The following is a 9,555-nucleotide window of genomic DNA, read 5'->3' on the forward strand; positions in this document are numbered from 1 at the left end:
TGTTTTAAGGAAATTCTCACTCCTTCAATGATATTGCCAAGTTCTGAGATGTGACTAATAAGTGAATTTACGTTCTCTGTAATAATTATAATTATCAAAACTGTCACTTCTGAAAAAATTCAAAATCAGTGAACTAGATTTATAAGATTTTCCCCAATATGTCTCTAAATGAACATGTAATGTAGTTTATAATTTATATAGCCCTTTGTCTACAATTCATTTCTTAAATAAATAAATAAATAAATAAATAAATAAATGAAAACTTCAGATACCTACTAAAAAAGCTCAGTAAGATAGTTATCTTTGGGTTTCTAACTCTCTAAATAACAGGTAAGGGACTTAATTTTTTGTTGTTCTGTTGTTGTTGTGGGTTTGGTTGTTTTTCTTTTATTTGTTGTGGTTTTGGTGGGGGGCGGGTTATGATAGGGCCATGGTCAGTCTGTCTGGCTTTGAACTCCAGAGTCTCCTCTCTCAGCTTCTCAAGAGCTGGGATTACAGCTGTGCACCAACAATTGTGGTTTACAGGGGATTCTTTGATAAGTCCATATAGTCCTTGCTCAATGTCCATAGAGGCTTGTGGTTTCCACGACCCCCACTCAAGTCCCTTAGATAAAGAAATGTATTGTTTGTATACACATCTTCCCTTATACATCAAATCACCTCTGGATTACTTATAACACCTTGTTCAGTGTAAATAGTTCTTATACTGTATTGTTCAGAGAATAAGCATTAGAAAACGTCTAGGGCTAGGGACATAGCTCAGTTATAAAGGATCTGCCTAAAATATATCTGTACATATTTTATACAGACACCATTTGTTTGTTTGTTTGTTTGTTTGTTGAGACAGGATCTCACTATGTAGGCTGACTGGCCTGGAACTTGCTATGTAAATCAGGCTGGCCTAGAACTCAAAGAGATCTGCCTGCCTCTGCCTCCTAAGTGGTACCACACACCCCCAACTCCAGGCACATTTTTTTCTAAACAATTTTGATCTGTAGTTATTTGGACATAGAGACTCAGAACCCATAATATCAAAGGCAATCTATCAGAGAATCTAAATCTACAAATCTGCCTAGATAGGAATTTTAGCCCCCAAATTAGCTAAACTCTCCAAGGTCATTATCAACCTGTATTGTGTACTGGCCACGTGGGCCCTGGTTTCTCTGACCACATATTCACAGTGCTTACAGTATGTTCCTGCAGGGAGAAGTCTAGACTTTCACAGTTAACCAAACTGATCAAAAAACAGACTTTAAATTTTGATTCTACAAGATATCTCTTTATGAAAGGGCTTTTACATTAGCCCCTTAAATAGAAAATCCTTTTATTAATAACTGTATTTTCAAGGAACTTTAAGGACATTTCTAAGTCACTTCCTGGGATACAGCATATAACTGAACTCTAACTGAATTAGTAAAGCTATGTAGCAATGTTGGATATGTCTCAGAAGATCCATTCAGTGCTGGGTTCTGTGAGACAAAAATTCCACTGGGGCCTTTTTTAAAGGCAATTTGACAATATTCTTTCCAAGTTTTAGATGTGCATACCTGTTGTCCAAATACTTCTATTTCTTGGAATTTAGCTATAAGAAATGCCCACATGGGCTGGAGAGATGACTGAACAGTTAAGAGCACTGGCTGTTCTTGAAGAAGACTGGGGTTCAAAGCCCAGCACCCACATGGCAGCTAACAACCGTCTCTAACTCCAGTTCCAGGGGATTCAACACCCTCTTCTGTCCTCTGTGGGCACACGGATGCACTTACACACATGCAGGCATAACACCCATACACATTAAAAAAGTGTTCACACATATGCAGGAACACCAATGACAAAGAAATCCTCAATCTTTTGGTGTCAATAACAACGACAGAAAAACATGTATTATACATGTACTACCAGATCGAATGCATATTTATAAAGAATGAGATGACCAATATATGGACAATAAATCTCAATGATGTACAGTTACAAAGACAAAAGCAAATCACAGAAAAATGTATGGTTTATATAAGAAAAAGCATCAACATGTACAGTATGATCCAGTTTATATAATAAGAAAACCACGTCCATGTACTTGTATATGTAAATTCATGGAAAGAAGGAGGGGAGAGACACTTGAGGCTGTTGCCAATGGTTATATCTGGGGATGGGTGTAGGTGGGAGTACTTTACATTTTGCTTCTGTATTTCTGCGTTGTCATTTCAAATGGAACATATTAGTGCATCACTTACATCATTTTAGAAACCAGTAAAAACAAAAACTTAAATTCCAGAGAGGGCTTTGATGATCTATTCAATAACAGAGCATCAGGAGATATGGGAGAACCCATCTCAAGGGACCACACTTTCATCTGACCCAGTATGATCTCCCATTGAGGAAAGGAAAGGAAAAACCAGGACACATTGAGTGGATCGTACCCTGAAACACTCACCTGAAGAAACAGATCTATATTCTCTATGCATAGGACAAATATAGCAACTGCCAAATAGCAGAAGGGACATCCCGTGACTGGCAGCGTTCAAACCAGTGATACAAACTAGAGAGCCTCTAAGTCTCCACACGGAAGTCAGTCATCTCCCCTTACTGAAGTCATCCCATTTCAAAGCACTGTCATGAGATGGAAAACCACGTCCTGCCTTTCAACTTTGCATGTCTGCCAACACCTTAGAAAATGGGGTGAGAAAAAAGTCAGAAATTCGGAATCTGAACTCTATGCTCACTCAAAATCAAGGACTATAACAAATTTATCAGTTCCTTGCCCCCTAAGAAAAGATTTTTTAAAGGCAGATAAAACTGATGACATTTTCTACTGTTTCTGAGAACTTGCACTTGACAAAAGGCTCTTGGGTTAAATACATGTCACATGAATACATGTTTGGCACCACCGTGGGTTCACACATCTGTTTTTATTTTAATTTTATCCAAGTACTTTTACTTTTGTGTGGAAGTGTGTGTGTGTGTGTGTGTGTGTGTGTGCGTGTGTGTGTCTGTATGTGTGTCTATGTCTGTGTGCATGCACACACACATAGGAAAGCCAGAGGTTAACCCTGGGTGTCGTTCCTCACTTGCCATTCACCTTGCCTTTTTGAGACAGTGTCTCTCTCTGACCTGGGGCTCACTGATTAAGCTGGGCTGGCTGTACAGTGAGCCCTAAGGATCTACCCACTTCCACTTCCCAAGCTCTGGGATTACAAGCACATACCTCCACACTCAGCTTTTTTGTGTGATTCTGGGCATGTAACAGGTTTTCATGTATATAAGGCAAGCATTTTGCCAACCAACATATGTTATATACGTACTACCAGATCAAATGCAAGCTATCACCTCAGCCCAATTTCCAAGTGCTTTTAAATGCAGAGATTTCACATTCCCAATAAATCCGTATTCCATGTTTCTCTTAAAAAATACATAGGCACTGACAGAACCTCCTGGCAGCTGCTCCTCAAAAGGGTCCCTGTCTACCACTCCTAAGGCCCCTGAGGCCTGGCCAATAGCACCTGTGTATATTACTCACCTAGCCCCTGAACCAGAGTCCATACAGCCTCACAGAAACCATAACACTTTACCAGGCGAAAACGGGCCCTTGAGAGAGCTGATGTTTTTCTTAGGCTCCCCCAAGGTTATCATGTATTAACCTCCCTATCTCGGACTTTCAGCCCATGCAACTGCAGAAACAAAAGCCCCTAGAAAGAGAGGAGGAAACAACTTTCTCCTCAACTTTTATTCTGGTTCCATCTTCTTCACAGCAGAGCTGTCAGAAGCACATCATTACATCCCAGCCGAGTCACTTACAATAACTGCCACAGACTATTTGATGGCAAAATGACTTCCTGCAGCATGTACTACCCTAACTACAGGTAACACAGAACAGAGGTTTTAAATTGGAGTTCTGGGTCAACGTGGCACGTGCCTGTAATCCCATCCTTTGGAAGACTGATGTAGGTGGGTCCACAGTTCAAAGCCAGCATGAGTTACATAGCTAGACCCCAAAATTAAACAAAAAGTTGGGATTTGGGGGGTCAGACTGCCACTGCCTGGGTTTCTATCCCAACTCTAACTCCCTCATGTGATTAACTTAACTTCCCAAGCATAAGTTCTTCCCAAATGTGTATCTAAAAGACTGTTACTACTCACCAAAAAAAAGACTGCCGGAAAAATTAAATGAAGTGGCACGTTTCAAGTGCTCAACAAATATCTGTTATTTTGCTTCACGGTTGTTATTACTACTCCAAGCAGAGAAGCTGACTGTTCCCACTGAAGCCCCATGGGAAGACAGGAGCCACGATGTGCCCCTAACCAGGAGCAGTCCCCAAATTCTTCTTGCGGATGTGGATTTAGACCTATCCTTCCAGGCCTAAATGGCTTAATATGGTCTGTTTTAAAAGCCTAGCTGGGAGGCACAGAGGCCCTGGGGATAGCATCTGGCTCCTGCATTACAGTTCAAAACCGCACTGTCACAGAATTTTGAGGCTATTAGAGCTGAGCTACATTGGATTCTTCTATCCAAATGTAGTCACAGGGTTAGGCCAGTCCAAAGGATGATCTGGCACTATGAGAAGGCTGGTGGAGTGACTGGATCTTTCCCTAATTAAGTGTCCCTTATAAGATTTTAATGAATTTCCTCTAGCTGGGCTTTAACGAACAGACCAGTGTCATTTGTCCTTACGGAGGCAAGTAAGAAGTGTGGGCAGTAACCCTAGCAGCATTAGTGGGAGAAGGGACAGAGTAGTTATTGCAGCATCAGTAATACTGCACCCTATACCAATCATCACGCAGCACCAGGCTCCTTAGCCTACGGAGTTACACACATGGGGTTGCCTCCTTTTACACAGGGGGCAACCAAGGCCCTGAGTGGATGTCCCAGATCACACGGCTAATATAAGACCTTGTCAGGATTCAAACTCGGGTCTGACTAACTCAAGTACCTTAAGGTCTCAACTGTACACTACTGAAGGCAAATCAGAGTTTATAATTCCCCACCTACCCACCGACCCACTCAAAGGAAACATGTCTAGGGCCAATGTTCTTCACCTTATGGAGGTCATGGACCACTTTTGTAGTGAATCCTCTAGACTCTTAGCACATTTCAAATGTATAAAATTAAATACTTGCAAGTACCACAGAAGATAATCATACTGAAATATATTTATAAAAATAATGTTTTAAAATGAACTCACATAAAACGTGTTTATTTTCAAGCCATTAAATGCCAAAGGCAGCAGTGGCTCTTGTACCTGTCCTAACTGTCACTTGGAAGAAAGTAAAAAATAAAGATCAGCCATCACACCACACAGTGAGACTTTGATGGTATGGATCTGAGGTAAGAGACCCTGTTCTAGGGGAGAAAGGGAGAGTTCAAATGGGCTTGAGTGGTCTGTCACCACTTCTCACTGCATGGGCTGCTGATCATGAGCCTGAAGTGCTCTGTTCCTGCCTGCTGTGGCAGGAAGGGTTAGCTGAGCCCAAAGGATGTTCTGGCACAATCATCCTGGCGGGGGGGCGGGGGGGGGTCCCTGGAACTTTCCCTACTTGTAGGATGGCAGTCTAAGTGTCCCGTATGTGTTCTACAAGAGTTTCCTCCAGCTGGGCTTTAACAGATAGACCAAACCCTACAAATGGCTACTTTGGTTAATTTATGCCAAGGAGCCAAATTCGTCTTCTACTTGTTTTAAAAGGGGCGATGTACAACAAAGCAATGATTAGTCTGGCCCAAGGGTGTTTCAGTAACTAGAGATGGAATTTCTCAAAGGATCATGGGAGAACTGTGAAGGAGGCTCCCAGTCAAGGGGAGAAGATAAGGCTATCCGTGGTCACTTGGTGCCTAACATCCTCACGTAAGGTTTTACAAGTAGTAGGTGAGAGAGGTCTTCAGGGAAAATTCTTCTTTTGATTCGTGGTCTTTTTCAACTATTTTGCTTCCATAAAATAAAGGAAGGAAAAAGTAGAGTTCATGCAGGGAAATTTTTTTAAAAGCTCAGCTGGCCATTCATTCTCCTGAACATAAAGATCTCAAGGCTGAGATTAGAAAGAGAGGACATTACTTCTTTGATCCCCTATAGGAGTTTGGGGTACACCTTCAACAGAGCAAAACTGTCCAAAGGGAGGAACAACTAGTAGGGCTTTCATAAAGTGGGGATTGCAATTGAGTGAAATGAGCTTTTCACTTGGGAATGACTTTTGAAAACAGGCTTAAATACAACATAGACAATGCCAACTTCTCGCTCATCCACTCACTAGTGTGTTACTATTGGGTTCTCTCCCCCTTGCAGGAAAAGTAAACCCATTTTTAGATTTGGTGAGCTAAACAATCTCCAGCTGTGAGCACTCTAAGGCATAACAAGATAAACAATACTACAACTTGAGGAAGTCTTTCTATTTTAAAGGGTAAGGCTTTATCAAAAGAAAAACTATGAAACCGAAAAGCAAATACTAAGGAATTAAAGCAAGGTTATTCTACGCCCTGTATTGATAGGGAAATAGGAAACGCTGAACTGGACAGCACCGAGAGTTAAGCAGTATCCTTGCAAACAAGGTTAACATTTGAACAAGAGCAGTAGAGCCAGGGGTCCATTAGTGCTGGGAGACATACTTATTCCCCAATAAAAGGGCAAGTCTTTTCCACAGACACTAATGTACCTACACATTCATTTTATGAAGTGAAAACTATTTTAGAAACTTCAGTCTGGACATGAAATACCAATGGAGATCATTAAACATCTCTATGAGTCCTTGACCTCATTCTAAGTATCAAATGCAGAACTTCTTGCATTCATGGGGACTCACTGTGACAGACCTTTTATCCAAAACCTGGGTCATCAGTAAACATGCTGTTCTGTTCTGACTTTAGAAGTGGTCATTAATAACATTAAGTCCTACTCTGCTACATAATTTTCATTTTCAAATACTATTTATACTTTTCCCAAAACACTTGAGTTCAGTATTAGGACATTTGTGGAAAGCATGATAAATACAAATATTATTCCATCACACGACAATATTACCTAGTGGCTCTGAGTCAAAAAGATACAATTTATTCTCAACCTAAGATTTTAAAATTAAAAATTCAAAATAGCAGGCACTTATTAGCTGTATTTTTTAAATCTATTGCTCATTAATTTGGACATTTGGGTTTGTCAGACGCATCTGAAAAACTGGGGAGGACAGAACACTGTCCCCAGATGCTAACTCCTCTCTACCACAGCCTGTCACAACTTAACATGCCGCTGAGATGTCACATATAACAGCACAGCTGTGTGGAAGCCCAACTTCACCTCAGTTTCACAAGAGGAATACCAGGTGAGCAGCTGATCGTTTCGATTCCTAATGAATCAAATTTTAAGACAGATTAGTGATATCCTAGGAAAATACCATCTTCATTGGGATTGCCAAAGAAAACTGTCCCATGTTGCCAAAATCAGCAGTATACATTTATCTAAAGGCAGTTGGATACATTCTCAGGAAAAACAAAAACAAAACCAGCAGTGCCAGAAGGAACTGGGGTCTGAGGGGGATGCAATGAAATATTCCAACCGTGATACAAATCTTAAAAATCCATTTCTGCAAAAGCTCTTTTGTAACCTTTAACAGTTTTAATTCCCATATTTCACTATGTAATATTAACAAAAGCATGCTGCCTCAGGATTCCGGGCCATGTAAGTCTAACGTCATTCACATTTAAAGCACACAAATAGAAAACTTCCAGAAGAATATTTTAGCACAAAGCTCTTCTGCGTAGGTGTGCATTTGTGAAATAAAGGTAGGATTATTTCAACAGACATAAATGTGCTTTCAGAGATCAGATGGAGTCTTTGAAATTCTGTTTTGACAGTTACTTGTAGAACAGCATTTCTACAGTGATTAATTCAGAGCTGTGTAGTGATATCATCAAAGCTAAATCAAAACTAAGTTCCAAGGGCTGAGTAATAACAGTTGGAGGGCTGCACAATCAGAATAATGCTCAGCACCTTTCAGCGTGTTATATCACTCTTAAAGGATTACCAGTTCTGTCAAAGTTTCATGTACAAAAAATACTCAGAAAATGTTATTCCATTTTAAAAGTGAATTTTTATGAAAACAGGTGTTCTCCCAAGACAGTGGTCATTTATTAAACTTATACAGTCAGAAAAGATGACATAATAGATCAATATAAATTATGCAAGAATGTTCTATGAAAAAAAAACATTCTAGATTACATAACAGACAGTCAAGGATGACACCACACGCTTCTGCTGAGCTAAATTTCTGATCTTCCAAATGATTCTGTAACTTAGGTCATCAAAGTTTGAAGAGTTCAAAATATTAGGTTCTCAGTTCACCACATTTTATTTTAACCAACAATCCTGAAAACACTAAAATATTAAATTCACTTTTTACACACACACATACACACACACACACACACACCTTCCTACTCTAGAGAGCAGTTCTGATGCTGTCTTAAGAGTACACCCAGGTAAAGTCACTAGTTGCTTTCCCTGGCCATCTCTATTTTATAAATCTGATTTCTCTTTAAAGGGGAAATTCAATTCTTTTTGAAGATGTTATACACCTGTCTGTGACTGGACATTATCGCTAACCAAATCAAATTATTCAACACCTATCTGCACACATTCATAACTTAAGTTTACAGACCACCGTTTATTAAAACAATGGAGACCTTCACGAATGTTTGCCTCAAATTAAATCTCAAACACTGCTTTAGAACAATAGGTAGAATCACTACAGGAATTAATAAAAATTCCTATCTCAAGTGCATGCATATATGTGAAAACAGAAGAGCCATCTGCTTTCTTTGACCAAAAAAAAAAAAGGCTACTTTTATGATTATAAAGTCGTTCAACTGGAGAACTCCATATTTTCATACTTGGATTCAGTAGTTTACAAAGTCCAAACTCAGCAGTATTGTACAGTATAGATGGGGTCTAAGAGGCTAAGAAAAAAATCAACTTTAAACTTCTGAAAATAAGACTACCTTCATTTATTATATCCTTTTAGGAGGCCCAGACACTGCCCTCCAGGAGCACTGAGCCTGTGGGTGTCCAGTGGAAATTGTCAATCGTTAGTGTAATTTCCCCAGAAGACACTGAGGATGCACACGCACACACATTTACATGCGTTGCACGGTGCCAACTATCTCCAACCAAAATAATCCTATACACGTCGAGCCGAGCTATTTCTAGTGTAGAAGCGGTTGAACGTCTGGGCAGTCGGAGGAAACCCATTCGCAGATGACTGCCGAAGCGTCAGGCACAGGGTCCCCTGCCTCCCGCGCAGGGCGCCAGGCACCCCGCACCTGTACCGGGTCCCCAGCAGGGTATTCGGGGGCGCGCGCGCCCGCGCGCGTCCGGGACGCACCCGCGGGAAGCCGAGTAGCCCGGCCGGCCGGCGCGGCGGGAGCATCCTCCGGCAGGACCCGAAACGCCTTCTCCTACCTGTCACTCTGGTCCGAGCTGTTGCCGGGATGCGGCCGCCACCGCCGCTGGGAGCCCCGGTGTGTGCGCGCGCGTGTGTGTGCGCGTGTGCCGGCTGGTGTGCGGCGCGGCTCCCTAGCTGCTC

General features: G+C 41.2%; 1 long non-coding RNA gene across 1 annotated transcript in view; it reads right to left on the reverse strand.

Annotated features, from left to right (window-relative positions):
* The window catches only part of LOC108490928, a 259,918-nt gene extending 250,383 nt beyond the window's left edge, over positions 1-9,535 (reverse strand). The window contains exon 1 of the long non-coding RNA XR_003849755.1: positions 9,432-9,535. This is a non-coding gene — a long non-coding RNA (uncharacterized LOC108490928). The remainder of the gene's footprint in view (positions 1-9,431) is intronic.
* Between the last annotated feature and the right edge of the window lie 20 nt (positions 9,536-9,555).

This window comes from Nannospalax galili, unplaced genomic scaffold, assembly GCF_000622305.1.
Source record: "Nannospalax galili isolate Female #2095 unplaced genomic scaffold, S.galili_v1.0 scaffold1477, whole genome shotgun sequence".
NCBI classification, from domain to species: Eukaryota; Metazoa; Chordata; class Mammalia; order Rodentia; family Spalacidae; genus Nannospalax; species Nannospalax galili.